Genomic DNA, 736 nt, shown 5'->3' with positions numbered 1-736 from the left:
GGATAATTTCTAAGTGCTTGGATCCAAGTAGAGATTATATGCAAGTTTTTTCCTGAACTGGGGTAGGAATATAATTTTAGGATTACTTCAGGATTAGGTCTAGAGTTAGAAGAGATTCAAATGCTATGGAGTGCAGCCCTCTTATTTTATACAAAGTGGCAGAAATGAAAGTTGCTCGGGGCCATACAAATGTTTCATTAGAAGATTTGAAAGATTTGAATTCATGTGCTCCTATCATTCTATCCACTCTACCACCCTTAAATAGAAGCATTCCATTTTGAGGTCTGGGTCAGCTCTTAAACAGCATAGCTTAGGCTATTCCTCACCACATCTGTTAGGCTCCAGTTGAACTAAACTCTTCATTTCCCAAATAAATTGTCAACTACTGATTTAACCTCAACATTTATTAAGCATCTACTACATTACAGTCTCTCTGTTAGGTGCTGGTGAGACAAAAACAAAAATTAAGTTGCCTGTCCACAAGGGGCTTATAGTCTACTGCTAGGGGAGGGGAAGGGAGGATAATTCAACATGTACACAGATATGTATAGGAATCCCTTCCATATTTTGGAGGTCAAGGCACAGCACTCTGTGATCCAGAAAATAAAAAAAAATTTGACCATCCTTTTGTACCAGAGAAGAAATCTGATTATTTCTTTTTCTTTTCTGGGGTGTTTACAGGAAAAGAAATTATGTATATTTATGGTATTAAGAGATAAAATATGTTGATAGTATA

Source organism: Monodelphis domestica, chromosome 6 (genome assembly GCF_027887165.1).
Source record: "Monodelphis domestica isolate mMonDom1 chromosome 6, mMonDom1.pri, whole genome shotgun sequence".
Taxonomy (NCBI): Eukaryota; Metazoa; Chordata; class Mammalia; order Didelphimorphia; family Didelphidae; genus Monodelphis; species Monodelphis domestica.
This window is presented reverse-complemented; position numbering follows the sequence as displayed.